An 18915-nucleotide genomic window follows, 5' to 3' on the forward strand; every position below is an offset into this window, starting at 1 on the left:
TTCTAGTAAAACCTTCCTTTCCTTCAATTTCCAGGTCTGTGTTCTGTTACTGCTTGTTGTTTTCTCCACATCAGTTCAATGATGGAAGCTTCCAAGAAAATTACTTAATCACTTATTTTCCTGGAGACAGTCATTATTTTTCCCTATCTTCTTAGGTCATATTCTCCTAGCCATACTGATTCACTCAGGATGCTAAAAGTACACAGATGAGGTTTTCTTTTCATTTCCCTGATGAATAATAATAATAATATTCCCTGATGAATAATGATAATTTTGTATATTTATTAGCTATTGGATATAATATTTCTGAATTGGATCGCCAAGATTTTGCCATTCTTACTAACTCTTTTCCTATTGATTTACATGAGCTTTTAATATATATTGCATTTGAGTCTTTATCAGAAATATGCATTGCAAATATAGTTTACCATTCTGTGCCTTGACTTTCCCCCCTATTACCAGTGATTTTTAACAAAGACAATTTAAAAATATACTTTCATGTTCATAAGAAGCCAGTTTCAAAGTTTTATTTATTTGTTTTAACACTTTAAAAATGCTTTCACTTGGTGACTTCTGATGTGAAATCAGGCATCATTCTTAATGATATTTCCCAGAATACAATATATCGATTTTCCCTGGGTATTGGCAAGATTATTCCCACTTAAATAGACCCTTGGATTTGCCTTCAATGCCTTGCAAACTTCTGCCAAAACCACAGTGGTGGACTTGCAGAATTCCTTATTCATCTTTATGGTTTTCCACATAGCATTGCTCCTGAATAAGAAACTCGTTTTTTAGGAAGTCAAGTATAGCAGTGAGTGAAGGTGCTTGCTATGAGCAAATAGGTTATGGAATGGGTAATGGAAATGGTAGTTATAAATACCACCTACAATCATGTGGTCATTTGCAGAAACAAGAACTATAATAGTTATGACAATTTCTTTTTCATTTTGATATGAATATGGTTATGTATACATTAACCATTTTTAAATCTCTCCCCTACTTGTCTGCCTGTGGTAATCTATGATGTGCAAGTATAAGTTTATCTTATATCTCATTGTATCTCAGTGGTTAAGATGCAGGATTCAATGGGACGGTGTGAATGAGGTATAAGAGGAAAGAACACCACCCCAAAATGGATAAATGAACTTGGTATACTCTCTTCAGGAGAGGGTTAGCTTGGTTTTGGTTGAATGGGGAATAATTGCATCTTATTAACAGGAAGCATAGTTTTGCTGTTGTCTTTATTTGAAAGTTGTGCTGTTAAAAGAGGTAAAGGTGGGTGACTAGTTGACATAGAGGGTACTGTAGCAGCTTTGTAGTGTCTCAACTATCTGGAAATCTATGTCCCAGAATTTGCTTCCCTGTACTGTTCTGGTTTAGGGTTGGCCACAAAAAAGACTTGTGAAAGGTTTAGAAGGTAGTTGTCATGAAGTAGCCACATTTTTTGTGCTCTGCTGGTTGCTGCAGGGCTCCAGGCACTGGGGCAACTCACACATTGGCTGCTGATCTGCTAGCTCATCTTATTGTTGACTCACAACTCCTCTACCTCCCACCCGATCTCCTCCTCATCTTCTCTTTGTCTTGGACCAAGTATGCATGTAGCATGAGGGCAAATGACACCCACTTCTCCTTAAGGTCACCCACCATTGTGAGACTGAAGGAGGGGAGAGACAGACAAGTTTTAGTGTGTCTTTGTGGGTTCCATTGTCCTCATGGGTTCTAGTATCCCTACATGTCACAGTCTGTCCATGCTTTTGTCCACATCCAAGTTTCCTTCCCAAATGATACTGTAATTGACTAACAGTGAATTCAGGCTCAACACCAGATGCCAAGATAACAGCTTTGTATAGACCCCTCCACCAGCTCTAGCTATTGCCTGAGTGCTATTCTTTACAATGAGTCTCTTATTCTAGATCACTTGTGATTTGCTTCTCTGATTGTACCCTGACACAAAGTCTAAGAGGAAAGGACTAAGGAAATGATTTTCATGACCATTTCAGATAGCTAGACCCAGGTTTGTGATGTGAGTGTCTTTAGGTGAAACTGCCACTTTAAATTATTATGGAGCAAGTTTTCAACTTTAGACAATTTTACACATGTTCTGTGTGATGGATTTAAAGTCAAAAATTCAAGACTGAGTATGTACTAGTAGAAAGTTACTCTGGACATCTGTTCCCAAGTGAGACAGCAGGAGAGTTTATTTAGAATTAAATCTCCTGATCCAGACCGCAGATTAAGCAACCACAGGACTACCATTTCTCGTCTGGGGTCTGCAGGTGTGCCTTTCAGCTTGGCTCCCACAGCAAGGGGGCTCTCTCTTATTGAGCTCTGGGGTTTTTGTTTGGCTTTTCCTATTACTTCAAGCACTGTGAGTTCCCAGAGAGCACAGAAGTAGTTTGCAGAATCTTCCATCAGTAAGGCTGAAATGGTGAGGCTGATGAAATTACGTCTTGCCTGAAAGTTTATAGAATAGCGGCCTTTCTTTGCATTTTGGCCAGAAGAGCTCTGATCAATAAGGAAAGTCATCTCTCCACTGGGAAGCTGCTTATACCAAAAAATATAGTACTGTCTCCAGCTTGTTTCATACTGACAGTTCAAGGTGACTGCCTTCCCTAGTTGACTGGATATGGCTGGCTGGGCTTGAGTAACTTTCTGGGTCGCACCAAATCCTGTGGGAAAAATCAGAAAACAGAGCTGAAGTAGTGAACAAAATAATGTAGGAATTAGACTAATTTAGGACCCAAAGAAAAACCAAATTGAAATCATGATAAGCTTTCTTTTCTCCAATCCTCCTTTCCTCCCCAAGTCCATGTGAAGTACCATGTGCCTGTGTGCAGTCCTTTCAACCTGAACATTTGTACCCATATTTGGAACCATCCCTACCACAGAAGATGAAGGCCAGGAATACCCAGAGCAGGCTGGAGAGCACCATGTGGCAAGAATTCCCCTGCACGTATGTTTTCAGTTCTGCCTCAAACTGAGAGTTCAGTGTCTTTGAGGGCCTAGCAGCACATATACATAGTACCTGGGTTCCTGTGTCACTCCTCCAAACAGGAAGTAGGGTGTTATGTTCATAGACCACGTGGTCTGTGCACAGATGGGGTAAAAGTCTGGCTCACCACAAAACTTTGTCTACTTTTCTTCCCACGGTAATTGTTAGGCAGTATCTGAAAAGGAGCATGGAAAAATTAGTATTAAAGTTTTCAGCTGAGTGGAACTACAGATTAAACAGGTTGACATGCGTTGATAATTATTCAACAGAATAATTTTGCCAGCCCATTTAAAACAGAATTTAGCATAGGGTATACACCCTTCTTGTAATCTACTTACCGGTCATTCATTTAGCCTCTATCTACTTTTCTCCATTCTGAATCAGTGGAGTTCTTTTAAAACTCACAGATTTTCAGCTTTCTTGGTGAAAGGCAATATTATCCAAAATAATTAATGTATCTCTTTTTTTTAACCGGCTTCTAGGGCTCTATTTAGATTTTTCACTAAATAAAGTTACTTTAACATGAAATGTTAAAAAATCAGCCCCTCAGACTTTCAGAATCTAATCAGTTTTTTATGTTTTCATGAAATTATAACAGGAATAATATATTCTTTTGAAACCTGACATTGAGTCTTTTTTTTAAAAATTAATTAATTAATTTATTTATTTATTTATTTTTGGCTGTGTTGGGTCTTCGTTTCTGTGCGAGGGCTTTCTCTAGTTGCGGCAAGCGGGGGCCACTCTTCATCGCGATGCGCGGGCCTCTCACTGTCGCGGCCTCTCCCGTTGCGGAGCACAGGCTCCAGACGCGCAGGCTCAGTAATTGTGGCTCACGGGCCTAGTTGCTCCGTGGCATGTGGGATCTTCCCAGACCAGGGCTCGAACCCGTGTCCCCTGCATTGGCAGGCAGACTCTCAACCACTGCGCCACCAGGGAAGCCCTAAACAATATTACTTTTAATTATATATATTTCTTCTAGACTGAACCTGAATAAAGCTGATATTTACTTTAGCCACTAGATGGATATGGAAACTAGAATTTTAAATGGTTTAATTTTTATAAAGGTGTAATTGTTTTAAAATAAATTTAAAATAAAATTTCATTTTTAAATGTTTTTTAAAAACCTGTTGATTTTTATCATGTGTATTCTGCTTTCACCGCAACTAGAGAAAGCCCGCGTGCAGCAACAAAGACCCAACACAGCCAAAAAGAAAAGAAAAGAAAAAATAAATAAGTAAATAAAAGTACACTGTTCTTAAAAAAAAAAGAAAAAGAACTGTTTTTAAAGACACATGAAAATAATTTTGGTTTGTGCTTTTCTCTCAGACTCTATAAATGATAATTCTTTGTAGATGGATTTGGAGGTAAAAGGGATGGAAAACAAGGACCTGTAAATTTTCACTGAAGAAAGAGGTAAAGTGATCTGCTGCCACTAAAGTTCAGCTAGACTGTTCAAAAATGTTGCAAATGTTTACTAAAGGCACTGTGAGAAATAATGTAAAAAAATAAGTAAAGATGATCAAGGGATCACTAATTATCATTGGGCAAAGTGGGCATTAAAGAAATAGAATTAGATGGGAGAAAAAGAGGATAGAGGTAGCCCGGGTGAGTCTGATAAAGAAAGGGTGGGATACTCAGAACCACCAAACCCAAGATTCCACGTGGAACTTTGGCATGGCATTGTGTTTAACTTAGAATGCCTATTACTGGGAACCACTGGGTAAAGAAGGCCTTTTTTCCTTCATACTATATTGTCTTTGGAAAGGTCACCCTGTATACATCCTTAAGTGCCAGCTCTAATTAAGTGCACCAGTCCCATATGCTTTAGTCAAAGAGTTGAAGTCCTTTAAAGAAAGAAGCCTCTCAGGATACTAGCAAAATAGTCTGGAGATAATGCAGTTAGAAATAAGCCATTGTCCTGGGTTTTCTGATTGCTTGAGAGATGAGATTAATACTGTAAAGCAAATTCTCTGACTTGTCTTATACCAACTCACATGGCCAACCTCAAGATATCTCAGCCCATCACTATTCCAGATGACATGGGAGCAAGTAACTTTCTCCAGCTTGCTGAAAATGCTATAGCCTCATTCCCTCTAGAATCCTGATTCTAGAGGATAAAAATGCCAGACTTCAGAAAACAGGAGTTGTTCCGTTACAAAATGAAAAAGAAAGGAAAAGGAAAGAGAATAGAAGAGAAAAGAAAAGAAGAAAAGAAAAGAAAAATCTAAGATGCCCATGGGAATCAAATACTTCCAGAATTCTATATTCTCTGTATTGCTTGCCTTCACAGAACATGCCAACTTCCTGAAAATAACACAGACTGAGACCCTGAGTCTTTTAAGCTACTATGTGTCAGGAGGTTTGTGTTCAGCTCCCCCTGCAGTCCCAGGCACTGTGTCACTCAGAGCACAGAAGTACTTGGCCGAGTCTTTCCAATGGGCTGATGTTTTCCTCAGGTGGAAGGAGGTCTCACCCCTCCTAAATTCAGCCTCAAAACCTTTGATGCCTGTAACAAGGTTGTTTCCAGATGTGTACTTCAGGAGAAGCTGGAGTCCTTGATTGGGGTACTGCACGTACCAGAAGACAGTCGGTTGAACAGAAGATGAGTATTTGCACCTCAGCTCCAGACGGGCTCCTTCAGAGACAGTGATGCGGCCGTCAGGCTGGGTCAGCGACTGGGCTCCCGTTCCTCCTGAAACATCAATGCTGAATCAATGAACTCAGCCAGAACAAAAAGTCTCTATTCAAAGTCAGTCCAGAACAATGTTCCATGTGCAGACAAGAGAGTAAAATGGAACAGTACTCACTCAGGAACAGGAGGACCTCAAGCATCAAGGTGAACACCAAGGTCATGGTGGAGCAGTGAGGAGGTAGTGAGCTCCTTTCTAGCATATTCCCCACAAACAAGTCTGATGACTGGTGGACTTGAACCCAGGTTGCTCTGAGGTTGAGAAGGAATGACACAGGATTTAGATTTCTTCTTCTGATGGACGTTGTAGGGGGTATTATGGAGAGAGGCTGTCTTAACAACACTGTCTGCCTCTGGTGTCTGAGATGCTTTACATGTCATTGTATAAAAAAATGTTGCCAGAATATCTCTTTAAACTGTAGGGAAGGAAGGTTTGTGTGAGCTTATTCTGGTCTTTTACAGAAAAGTCATTTCCAATTTAGGCAGCAGCGCCCTCCAGGGGCCAAAGAGGGAACTATGGAGAAGTTCACAATTTTTGTGAACCTGCCCCGCCTCCTTTCTGCCCTTCTATGGTTGAATTTCAATGCCCTGTGATTATGTACAGAAGAGGATTTATGTTCTGTAGGCCCTGAATTGTATTAAATTGGGCTTTTTAAAACAACACAAAATTGTGAATTAAAATTCCCCTGTGCTGCTGTATAGCACAGGGAACTATATTCAATGTCCTGGGATAAACCATAGTGGAAAAGAATATAAAAAAGAATGTATATATATATATAACTGAGTCACTTTGCTGTAGAGCAGAAATTACCACAACACTGTAAATCAACGATACTTCAATTTAAAAAACTGGATACAAAATAATTTTTAGAATGAGAAATAAAATCACAACATATTACATATTTTTTTTAGTATCCAGATTTAACTATGAAGCCAGAAGGAAATAAACCAATATTTTTCAACTGCTGAAAGAGAAGAGTCATCAATCCAGAATTATATACACGTGAAATTACCTTCAGGAATAAAGGAGAAACTGAGACATTCTCAGATGAAGGAAAAGTAAGAAAACTGGTCACCAGCGGGCCTTCCCTGAAAGAATGTCTAAAGGAAGCTCTCTAGACAGAAATAAAATGATAAAAGAAAAAATCTTGAAACAAGAAGAAGGAAGAAAGAACACAATAAGCAAAAATTGGATAAATACAATAAGCTTTTCTCTTTCTCTTGAATTTCCTAAATTATATTTGGTGGATCCAGAAAAAAATATAACACTGTCTAATGAGGTTCTAAACACACATGGAGGAAATATTAAAGAAAATTACTTTATGAATAAATAAAATAGGGGAGAATAAATGGGTGTAAAGGGAGGTGACATTTCTATACTTCATTCAAATAGGTAAAATGATATTACCAATAGACGGTGTTATATATATATAATGTACTACTTAGAGCAACCGTTTTTAAAAAACTATACAATAAGGCACATCTAAAACACTATAGGTAAATTGATATATAATTCTAGAAAATGTTGAATAAATCACAGGAAGTCAGAGGAAAAAACACAGGGAACAAAAAACAGTGAGAACAAAAAATCAAATAAAATGGAAGATTAAGTCCTAAAACATCAAGACGTTAAATGCAAATGATCTACATACACAAACTAAGACACAGAGATTGGTCTGCATACACTAATGACAAGACAGTTCAGACAAAAAGTGGATTAAAAAACATGACCCAACTATAGCTGTCTAAAAGAAACTCATTTCAAATACCACATAGTCATCTTGAAAGTAAAAGGATGGAAAAAGATATATTATGCAAACATTAATCAAAGGAAAGTAGTAATGGCTCTATTAATATCAGATAAACTAGATAGACTTCTGAACAAAGAAAATTACCAGAGACAGAGAGGAACATTATATACTGATGAAGAGGATAAATTACCAAGAAGATGTAGCAATCCTAAATCTGTATGTACCAACTAACAGAGCTGAAAAATAAGTGGAACAAAAATAGATAAAACTAAAAAGAAAAATAGACAAATCTAGATTTGCAGTTAGAGATTTCAATACCCCTCTCTCAACAACTGGTAGAACAACTTGCCAGAAAATCAGCAAGTATATAGAAGAACTCAACAACACAATTAACCAGTAGGATCTAATAGTCAGCTATACAGCACTCCACCCAACCACAGCAGAATACACTTCTTTTCAAGTGCCCATGGAATATATACCAAGTAAGTCCAAATCTTGGGGCCTAAAACAAACCTCAGCAAATTTAATGTAAATGAACTGAAATCATAAAGAGTATGTCCTCTGAACATATGAAATAAAACTATAAATAAGAAAAAGAAAGATACAGGAAATTTTCCAAATATTTGGCTACTAAACAACACACTTCTTAATAATCTATTGGTCACAGAGAAAGACTCAAGGGAAATCAAACACACATTGAATTGAATGGAACTGAAAATACAACGTATCAAAATTTGGGGGACACAGCCAAAGAAGTGTTTAGAGTGAAATTTTTAGCACTAAATGCAAATATTAGAAAAGAATAAAAATCTCAAATCAATCAGCTAAGCTTCCACCTGAAGAACCTAAGAAAAGAAGAGATAAATTAATCCAAAACAAGCATAACAAAGAACATATTAGGAAGAACGTAAAAGGAGAAATCAATGAAATTTAAAATAGAAAAACAATAGAGAAAATCAATGAAACAAAGAGCTGGTTCTTTAAAAAGATTAGTAAAACTGACAAACTTCTAGCAAAACAGACAAAGGAAAAAAATAACCAGGCACAATGCAAGCAAGCTAATTAGAAGTTGGGCATCCTATGTGATTGGTTAAGGGTGAACATTTGCCTTTCTCCAGTTGGTCCTGAGTTGGATGAACTTCCAAAATGTTATGGTAAGTGAAATAAGCCATGCACAAAAGGCCACATATTGTATGGTTCCATTTGTATGAGATATATAAAATAAGTAAATCCATGGTCGGAAAGCAGGTTGGTTTTTGCCAGGGGCATGTGAAAGGGGAGCATGGTGAGTAACTGCTTAATGGGTATGTGGTTTCCTTTTGGGGTGATGACAAGGTTTTCAAACTAGATAGAGGTAGTAGTTGCCAACATTGTGAATATACTAGATGCCACTTAACTGTTCACTTTAAAAGAGTGAACTGTGTGGAATATTGCTTAATCTCAAGAAAACTATTACTTAAATTGAAGTTGGTAAAAATCTAAAGATCAAAGAATTCACAGTTTAATTTCAGATCATTTAATCAGATTTTGTACAGTTAATTGCCTCTGTCTGGAGGGAGAGTCAATGTAGAAAAGCCCTTAATGGAAAAAGGTTCCCCAGCATCAAGACAGGACATGGTTGGAGCCCCAGTTGCAGAGTCTGCATATTGATGGCAGGTGCCTGTTGTGCAGTGTGCCTCACAGCACAGAGGCGGATGGCCCAGTCGCTGGGCTGAGAAGTTGCAATGTATAAAGCACTGTGTCTTGATGATTTATCACACGAGGTTTAATTCTTCCACTTGTTTGTTCTCTCTGACTCGCCTGAATTAACAACAGGGATGTGAGCCCTTTCCTGGGATCTTGCCTAAACCACTGAAGGAAGTAAGGAGTGCTATCGGTGTAACTGCAGTTGAGAACCAAGCTTTCTCCCTCTCCCACGGTCAGAGCATCAGGTCTCTGGTTCACGTCCTGTTTACCGCTCATCCCTGTTCAGAAAGAGAAAACAGAGAGACAGACTGGTTAGCGGCTCATTATTCTTTGGAAACTAATTTTAAGTTAACTTTTTCACTCTCCACAGCAGCTCCCAGAAAACGATGCAGGTACCACTCCGTCTTCCTCTCTTTTCCCTGGGGAGAAATATCCCGGGGTCTGCCCGTTCTTTGCCCATTTCTGGATCCCTCTAACTCACAGTCTAGTTGTAACCAAAGGACGAGCAGGCCCAGGAATCTGTCCATTCTTTCTGTCACTTAGACTCACTGAGAACTGAATTCTAGTATCTGTAATATTAGCAAGGGCTCACACGATAAATGATCCGCTTTGCTGTCTCTTATGTTCAAACATTTCTACAGGAAACATAGAGTCAGCCCAGCCAATGAGAGACAAGTCACAAAAGCAAGGAGGCGCACACACAGATGCCCATCTGCAAAGAATGGGAGGTGGCAATGGAAACACCATCATGTCAGGACCAAGCCCAGCATTACCAGGGAAATGCTGATCTCTCCTCCTCTTCCTAAAGGAAAACAATTTTTAACGTATCATATTTGTAGAATGTTGCTAAGTCTGGACATAGAGAGAAATGTATAGCATAAATGTTTATATTAGAAAGGAAGAAATCTCAATTTCTACTGCACAGCTGCAGGTGCTCTCTTCAGATTCCTATAACTGCTCCCTCCTCTTGCCACTTCAGCCCTTCAGGACTGGTTGCCTTTAATTCACACTTTCTTGAAAATCCCTTTCTATCACTTCTCACCCGTCAGATTGCAAAAAGGGCTAAGAATCATAATATTAATATTCAGTGTGTGTGATAATATCAGGAAATGAGCGCTCATATCCAATAGCTGAAGTATAAGTTAATAAAGATTCATACGTGTTACTTACATATAATTGGAGGCCAGAAATTCCACTTGTCTGGGAATTTTTTCTTAAGAAATAGCCTTATAAATACATTATAAAAATACACATTGAATGCAGCAGCAAAATAGTGAAAACTTTTAAATATCCTTCAATACAAATATTCAATATGTTATGGTAGATCTATATTGCAATATACTATACAGTCGTGAAAAAGAGTAAGTAGACAAAATTTCTGCCACGCCAAGATTTTTCAGACTTATTCAAGCAAATCACAATACTTTACATATAAGTGTGACTCCATCTGTATTTTTAAAAAGTGTGTTTATTATGGTGTGTATGTAAATGAAACAGTTGAAATGCACTCACTAAACCTCTATCAGTAATTGAGAACTTACCAGGGACAAATCTAGGAAGTATCACTTTTTATTCTATATGCTTAAAACTGCTTTACCATTTTAAATAATTAAATATTAATTTATAACTCGTTTAATCATAACAAATAGAGAGCTTAATGGCCAAAAAGAAAACTAAGGGAAAAAAATGAAATGAGAAATATTTTTTTTTAATACATTTATTTATTTATTTATTTGTTTTTGGCTGTGTTGGGTCTTCGTTTCTGTGCGAGGGCTTTCTCTAGTTGTGGCAAACAGGGGCTACTCTTCATCGAGGTGCGCGGGCCTCTCACTGTTGCGGCCTCTCGTTGCGGAGCACAGGCTCCAGACGCGCAGGCTCGGTAATTGTGGCTCACGGGCCTAGTTGCTCTGCGGCATGTGGGACCCTCCCAGACCAGGGCTCGAACCCGTGTCCCCTGCATTAGCAGGCGGATTCTCAACCACTGCGCCACCAGGGAAGCCCCAAAATGAGAAATATTAATATAATTGTCTCTTTCTAGCAAACTTGCAAGATTTATCTATTTCTCAAATGCATGTGCTGCAGTTGAAAAAACTGAGAGAATCCAGACATTTCTCAGAGGAGTAATGTTCAACTTACAATCTTCACACTGGACTTTCAGCAAGAATGAGAATATCAGATTGGAGAAAGGACACATATCCAGGGTCCTCCTTCTTCCTGCCCCAGTTATTTTCATGTACATTTTCCTAAATTTTTTTCCATTTCCTTCTTCTTATTTTGTTTTCCACCTTCTTCCATTAAGCTCATACTTTCTGTGTAATGTCCTCTTTAAACAGAAGTTATCTTCCCTTCCCCACCAGGGACACAGGTGTGGCCAAGTCTGCCCCACTGTGTGTCTCTCACAGTGTAATAATGCACAATGGTACCTTCCAGGGTGACCCAGTGCAGGATAGGGTACTGGGCTTTCTGTCCACAGGGAGGGGCAGTGAAGCCAGGTTATTGTTCTTTCAACTCAAATCAGATCCTGTGGGCCCTGGTTATACCATGGTCAATACCAGATGTTGTACTCATTTCCTCCAATGGTGGAGTGGGAACAGGGTATGTTCACTTCTTCTCCTTCAGCACTATCCAGGGACTTGGGCTGTGTGCTCTTAACATTATGCAAAATCCCTAAGCAAGGGAGGGAATTATATAATTGTCTCCAGACCCTCAAGGCAGATTTTCAAGATCAAGATACAATGTCTCTAGAACTTTCCTCTCTGACTCCCATCCGCTACTTCAATTTTCTCTCATTTCCATCCTACAGAAAGAGCAGAATATCACTAGAATTATCTAGACTCATGGCTCAAGAGGCAGGACTCCATTGCTTTCTCCCATTTTCCCTTAGGCTCAATGAATATAAGAAAATCTTTAGAGCAGGGAAAACTCTTCTGTGATCACTGAGACTTATGGGTTGAATTCTGTCCCTTTTACATTCAAGTGTTGAAGTGCTAACCCTCAGTACCTCAGAAAATGACCTTATTTGGAGATAGGGTCTTAATAGAGGCAATCAAGTTAAAATGAGGTCATTAGGATGATCCCTAATCAGATACGTCTGGTGTTATTATAAATGGGGAAATTTTGACACAGAGACACACATAGTGGGAAGATGATGTGAAGAGATACACAGAGAAGATGGCCTTCCACAAGCCAAAGAGAGGAACCTGGAACAATTCTTCCCTCACAGCCCTCAGAAGGAATCAATCCTGCCAACACCTTGATTTCAGATTTCTAGCCTCCAGAACTGTGAAGCAATACTGTACATTTCTGTTGGTTAAGTCACCTAGCCCATGGCACTTGTGATGACAGCCCTAGCAAACTAATGGCCTGGGTGCAATGAAGCCCCTCATATTGGGGATGTGACTTCCTCATAAAGTATATAGGTGTTATCTGAACTCTTGCTCTAAGCATCTCAAGTGAAGGACAGCAGGACAAATGGAGGCACCAAGTCCCCTTTCCGATGCTTTGGTTTCAGACACCATCCTGTCTTAGGCTCAGAACACTCACTCGGGTTCAGGAGCACAGTCCCTCCATCACCAGCCTCCTACTTCAAGCAGACACTAGAATCCAGGGCCCCTAACTCAGCCCCTGTGTCTGAACCTGGGCTGGGGGAGGTAACAGAACAGACATATCAGCTGCATTGCTGCAGCCCAGCCCTTCACTTGAGAGCTGTCAACCCAAGGAATCCCCAGGCCTGGAATCAGCCAATGAGATAGTAGCTCCTTCATTGATATTGATAACATCCTCCGCAGGCTTAGTCATGTCCCTAGAACTAGGGTAAAAATATAAAACAGGCATCCACTCTCAACCCAGGGGTTCCCTTAGAGCACTTCTAAGTTTTAAACTCTAAGGGGCTGATTCTGAAAGAGGAAAATAAAAACTCAAGGCCAGGATCCACCCAGAACCCTTTTCTTATTGCTTTTTCACAACCCCAGAGAAAGAAAAGATCTTACTGGTGAGCTAATGCTCTGAGGAGGTCAAAGGATCTTTCTTTACGTTCAGGAAGAACACCAAGTCTTATACAGTCTTGAGAGGAGGGGGAAAGTCTCCCTAAATGACAAGAAAGAGTAAATGAGACTCAGATACAGAGGGTGATGTGTTCAAAGTGATTGAGAAGGTTAAGGTCAGATCCTAACCTAGAAGCCAAGTTGCCCGATTCTCTGAGCTCCTAAAACGTTTCTAGGGATCATGTGTTACTAGGAGGGCATTTATAGACGGCATGTCTTGGTATAAAGGAAACAGTAGACCTGGCACTCATCCTTACACTCCAGAAACCCTGTTCATAACTGGTCTTTCCCCATTCTCTGCGTGTGCCTAGTGGTCCCAATACAGAGTGGACTGGCCAGGAGGAGAGAAAGGAGGGAAAAAAGAAAAGGCACTGTAAGAAAGAAGGGGGAGTAGCCTTGAAAACGTTTTCTTGTTAACTTCTCAAGTTTAAGAGACCTAAAAGAGACTGAGGAAAAATAATTCTCTTCCCATTGGAAAAAAAATTATACTTTTCTTTGTTCCTACAAAAAATTGACAAAAATGGATCAGTTAAGCTGGAAAGCTGCATAGCCACTTCCTGTCTTCCTCTTTGTGTGTCATCCCATTTTAAGTAGAAAGAAAACCTTTCATAATGGATTGGGACAAGGCCAGGAATCATTGAATGTTTGGAAGCTGTGCCCAGACTATTCTGCTTATAACAAAGAGAATAAAATATATCATTTGTCATAGTTTCCACATGACTTCAATATTGCATGTGAGCTAACTACTCTTTCCCCATCTGATCAGGGACGTTACTGACAGATACAGCAGGCCCTTCTTGCGACTAAACACATGCATGACTTCACCAGATCCCAGGCAAGTCCACCTACCAGCTTTTGTAATGTTACTGTACAGATATGGAAGAGAACAGCTTAGATGTGCGTCTCATGTTACAGATAGGACACTTTTGGTCATTTGAGTTTTTAGAATGATCACTGTGTGTAACAAGACAATTGTTGCAGTGTTTACAGAGTTTTTGCTTTTTTTTCATTTTTAAAACCACGTGATCTTTCCTCCATTCAGGCAGATGGGTGATTCTCAGCTCATCACTTCAAGGAAAGGATGTACTGCTGGGAAAAAAATAAAGCTGCCTTGCTTACCGTTTTATTTCAAAAGTTTTAGTCCTATAGGCAAATCAAAGGACAAGCATCAGCTACAGATTTAGGAGATGATACGCTGAAATAATACAAGTTAGCCTACCTGAGGCAAAATAAGTATTTTCTAAGTGGAGCATGGGGGAGAGGAGAGAGTATCCGAGTAAAGCAAGGAGGCATAAGTATCAATGGGTCCTTGGAGGAACATTGAACCTTATCCCCTAGAGACATCTTGGAAAGAAAACCACAAGACCTCTGGGCCACTTTCATGTATTAAGTAAATCTCAGTGCAGCCCTGGTTAAAACTTCCATCTTCATTTCTCTCTTCTGCTCTCTGAACCTGAGGCTTGACTCCTGGCTATAGTAAGGTCAGCATGGCTTGCTCTGTTCTCTTTCTCTGCCTTTTTTCTTTGGTTCTAATTCCCTTCAGGTTAGGGAAGAAACAAAACTTAAGAAGAATTTTTTTAAAGTGGCAGACGCTTTCTTATTTAACTGGTATGCATCTTTGGGTGTCACTGCTTTCCTGTCCAACCACTGATGGCCTCGCTGTGGCGAGTATCCCTGTGAGAGAGCAGCCGGGGACCCTCAGGAAGCTCCTCAAGGCAGGATCCCCCCCTCCCTGTCAGATCCCATTCAGGAAGCGCTCCCCATGGCCTCTTGTCTCCCCTTTTCCTGCTGGAGCACTGGCTGATGACTCAGGCCTGCTGCCTTCAGAGGTGGCATTTGTGGGTCACAGCACTCACTCCTCCTCACCGTGCCTCATGGAGAAACCCAGGCAGCCCCAACTGCTGCCCCCCTTCACTGTACCATCCTTCTCTGATTTCCTCATCTTCTGCTTAAGTAGATGCAAAAATAGATCAAAATCTGCTCCGGAAACAGATATCCAAAGTCAGAATGCCATGCAATTTTCCTTTTTATTCAGACAATCTCTGTCTTTAAAAGCAAGTATTTTAGGATATCGATGTCTGAAGTGGGCTCATGGGGAAAGTGGAACACTCTGATGGTACTCTTCTCCTGACTGCTCCATCCCTCACACCAGCTAAAGGAGTGAAGATCAGGGGTTGCAGGGTCCGTACAGTTAGTTGCTTCTTCATAAATCCTAGAGTGCCTGGCTGTGAGCTGTTCTTAATGGAAAATGGTGAATGCTTAATGCCTCTTGGTCCCTAGTTCTGGGTCCCAGCTGCCAAATTTGTGACAATGAAAAATGCTCCAGAGTACATCTTATTCATCTAAATGGAAAAAAAATCTCTTTGATTCTATAAGTGATTCTAAATATAGGTTTCTTTTCTTTTTTTTTTTTTTTAATTTTGGCTGCGTTGGGTCTTCGTTTCTGTGCGAGGGCTTTCTCTAGTTGCGGCAAGCGGGGGCCACTCTTCATCGCGGTGCGCGGGCCTCTCACTATCGTGGCCTCTCTTCTTGCGGAGCACAGGCTCCAGACGCGCAGGCTCAGTAGTTGTGGCTCACGGGCCTAGTTGCTCCGCGGCATGTGGCATCTTCCCAGACCAGGGCTCGAACCCGTGTCCCCTGCATTGGCAGGCAGATTCTCAACCACTGCGCCACCAGGGAAGCCCTAAATAAAGGTTTCTAATTCTTAAGACAAAATAAAAATATATACATATATAGTCCAATAATTTTATATAGTGTAATTTATAAATATTATATATATTATAATTAAATATATTCCAATAATATTAGTAGTATCACTTAATATTTACCAATTAGATGAGCTTGAGGAACAAAATTCAAAAATAAGCCCCGCACCAACCATATCACCACAGATACAGGAAAAGGAAAGCCTGGCTATGAGGGTATGGCAGAAGATTAAACATGGTCATAAAACAATTATAAGTCATCAGTGGGGTCTCTCCTGGAAATTATTAGGAGAACTATGAAGGCAGAGGTTAGAGAATTATTGTGCTATATTTTGCAATAAACAAAATTTTATCAGTGTTGTAAATTGCTTTCTTCAATATGAATTTTAAATGTAAAGAATCCAGAAAGAGTAAAAAGATTAATTAAAATCATGAAGTAGAATACATTTAAGCTTTAGAACAGAGGAGGAAATATTACGAAATAACAGACTCATGGCATTTAACATATACAGAGGCTTTGTTTTTTAATTAAAAATAAAGAATGAAAAAAATAAAGAACGAACACTTACAAAAATCTTTGATCCAACAGCATCCATCATCATAACAATAGCCCTTGTCATAGAATTAAGACTTTCTCCATTTCACGTTTGAGTACCCGCAGTTACAAAAGGCATTCCACTAACAGCTGGCCTAGCTCTATTAACGTGACAAAAACTTGCACTTACATCAGTTTTATACCAAATCTCACATTCATTAAACCACGGATAAATTTCTTTTTGCTGTTGTTGAAAACAAAAGTCATTACCTTGTTTGTCATTAAAAAAGAGATTTTTTTTTTACTAATCAAAATAGGACATGGTTTAATCAGAATAAGGTGTTATGTGCATTAGGTGTCCCCAGGTGGGTTCTGAGGTTCTCTAACCACCTAACATCTAAGTGAATACACAACACATACATTTCCATATCATCCACCCTCCTGAAATTCAGCAGTCTTCCATTTATAGTGTTTTTCAAAGCAAAATCTCCCAGTCACTTGAACCAAAATCATCAAGTAACTCACTAAAAAAGTAGACCCCCAACCTCATGCCAGACCTATTGAATCAGAATCTGTTGATCAGAATAAGACATATTTTTTCTTCATGTGATTCTTAAGTGTACAGTAAAATTTGAGAAATACTGTCCACTTGGTTAACTCTGGAGTTTTTTTTTTTTAATCTCATCTTATATTGCCTGCAGCATTTACTTTATCTTAGAAATCCCTTCATCTTTTTTTTTTTAATAGTAATCTTTTATTTATTTATTTATTTATTTATTTATTATATTTATTTTTGGCTGTGTTGGGTCTTCGTTTCTGTGCGAGGGCTTCCTCTAGTTGTGGCAAGTGGGGGCCACTCTTCATCGCGGTGCGCGGGCCTCTTCACTATCGCGGCCTCTCTTGTTGCGGAGCACAGGCTCCAGACGCGCAGGCTCAGTAGTTGTGGCTCACGGGCCTAGTTGCTCCGTGGCATGTGGGATCTTCCCAGACCAGGGCTCGAACCCGTGTCCCCTGCATTAGCAGGCAGATTCTAAACCACTGCGCCATCAGGGAAGCCCTCCCTTCATCTTTAAACATTCTTAAGCCTCAGTTTCCTCACCTGATGATGGGTTAATATTACTTTGTGGTTTTTAGATTATAAAATGATTATATAAAGTGCTTAGCAATGGACTCCGCATATGGTAAGTGTTCCATAAATGATAATAAAGATGATTGTGGTAATGATAAGAATGACAAAATAAGGGCAGGTGGAAACAAGGATCCCATGATAATTCTCTGATCTCTTTCCTTGAACACATTGGGCAGACTTTAAAGCTGTAAACCCAAAAGATTAAAATTAAACAAGACCAGATGGTGTGGATAAAAGAATACCTCTCTTTCCCTAAATCAGGAAACATCCACTTCTGCTTCCCTTCTTTGTAGACCTTCCCTCTTCCCCTCCCCACACGGGAGGGGTGAGGAGGGCTGATTCTGTTGTTCAAAGTCCATTTATGAGTAGGAAATTAGTCCTTAGTCTAACTTAAAATGTAGGACTGGAGACTCCACTCACTCTGCTTATGTCTCTTGCATTTTAAGTCTTTGCCTACCTGTGATAATAAGCAAATCTAAGGAGAGCTAATTTAGTACCCTGTGATTGGCTACCTCTTTCTCTTTCTATTTCAGCTCAGATGCTTGAAAATCAAGTCAACTCTTGGCCAGTTTGAGGCATGGCCTATCTCTCCTACTCATCCTTAAAGGAGTTCTGTGCTTGCTTTTCTGGATTCAGAAGGAAGTAGGAAACTCCACTTAGGCCTGAACCTCAACCCACCTTTCCTGCTTTGGAGGTAATCAGGTCCTGGTTCAGCTAAAAGTCCCTCTTCACTTTCCATTTGTATTAAGCTAATACATATAGCATCCTCAGGAATCTTCCCAGTGGTGAGCAGGGCAGGATGTGGCCATTCTTACGTCCCTGGAAATACCATCATGGGACACAAAATCCCCACTCCAAATGGGAGTTACCAAACATTTTAGTTGAATAATAATGAATATATGACATATCAAAACATGTGGGATACAGCAAAACCAGTACAGAAGGTCCCTGACTTACGGTTTTCTGACTTTATGATGGTATGAAACTGATATGCATTAAGTAGAAACCGCGCTTCAAATTTTGAATTTTGATCTTTTCCTGGGCTAGTATGAGGCTCTCTTTTGATGCTGGACAGCTCCCAGCCAGTCACTGGATCACAAGGGTAAACGACCATCACACTACTACCAAACGTAAAATAGATAGCTAGTGGGAAGCAGCTGCATAGCATAGGGAGATCAGCTCCGTACTTTGTGACCACCTAGAGGGGTGGGATGGGGGGGGGAGATGCAAGAGGGAAGAGATATGGGAACATATGTATATGTAAAACTGATTCACTTTGTTATAAAGCAGAAACTAACACACCATTGTAAAGCAATTATACTCCAATAAAGATGTTAAAAAAAAAAAAAAAACCATTCTGAACCCAGACAACCACTCCGCTT

General features: G+C 39.7%; 1 long non-coding RNA gene across 1 annotated transcript; it reads right to left on the bottom strand.

Moving 5' to 3' along the window:
• Positions 1-651: 651 nt before the first annotated feature.
• Positions 652-3637, bottom strand: LOC309656312. Its single transcript, XR_014261288.1, has 2 exons — positions 2887-3637; positions 652-2672 (listed from the first exon to the last, which is right to left on the bottom strand). It is a non-coding gene; the product is annotated as an uncharacterized lncRNA (long non-coding RNA).
• Between the last annotated feature and the right edge of the window lie 15278 nt (positions 3638-18915).

Source organism: Balaenoptera physalus (genome assembly GCF_965194825.1).
Source record: "Balaenoptera physalus genome assembly, chromosome: 2".
Taxonomy (NCBI): domain Eukaryota; kingdom Metazoa; phylum Chordata; class Mammalia; order Artiodactyla; family Balaenopteridae; genus Balaenoptera; species Balaenoptera physalus.